Source organism: Mandrillus leucophaeus, unplaced genomic scaffold (genome assembly GCF_000951045.1).
Source record: "Mandrillus leucophaeus isolate KB7577 unplaced genomic scaffold, Mleu.le_1.0 Scaffold109, whole genome shotgun sequence".
Lineage (NCBI taxonomy): Eukaryota > Metazoa > Chordata > Mammalia > Primates > Cercopithecidae > Mandrillus > Mandrillus leucophaeus.
Genome location: NW_012099098.1, coordinates 290309 through 291021, shown reverse-complemented (window position 1 = coordinate 291021; position 713 = coordinate 290309).

The window sequence follows — 713 nt, the reverse complement described above, 5'->3', positions numbered from 1 at the left end:
TTAGCCAGGATGGTCTCGATCTCCTGACCTCGTGATCCGCCTGTCTCGGCCTCCCAAAGTGCTGGGATTACAGGCTTGAGCCACCGCACCCGGCCTAAGAATTCCAGTCTTAGGAAGTATTATCACCATCAGAAGTAAGATGCAGCTACCTGGTCAAACTCACCCAACAGTCTAGGACTTGGCTTCCCTGTGTAAACACTCCCCTGTGAAACACTCCCCTGTGAAAAACACTCCCCAGGTCGGGTGCGGTGGACCACACCTGTAATCCCAGCACTTTGGGAGGCTGAGGCAGGTGCATCACGTGAGGTCAGGAGTTCGAGACTAACCTGGCCAACAAGGTGAAACCCCATCTCTACTAAAAATATAAAAAATTAGCTGGGTGTGGTGGCACGTGCCTATAGTCCCAGTTACTCAGGAGGCTGAGGCACGAGAATCACTTGAACCTGGGAGGTGGAGGTTGCAGTGAGCCAAAATTGGCACCACTGCACTCCAGCCTGGGTGACAGAGCAAGACTCTGTCTCAAAAAACCAAAACCAAAACCAAAAAGCCACTTTCCAACCAAACTTGGAAAACCATCGAATGCAGCTTCCTGCCTGCACTGAGTGGATAAATGAGCCAGGAGTTGAGATGTGAGCACCCTCCTACGGAGAGTTATCTCAGATTACTCTTGGCTTCCAGAAGTAACATTTAGCCATCACGGCAAATATACTTTT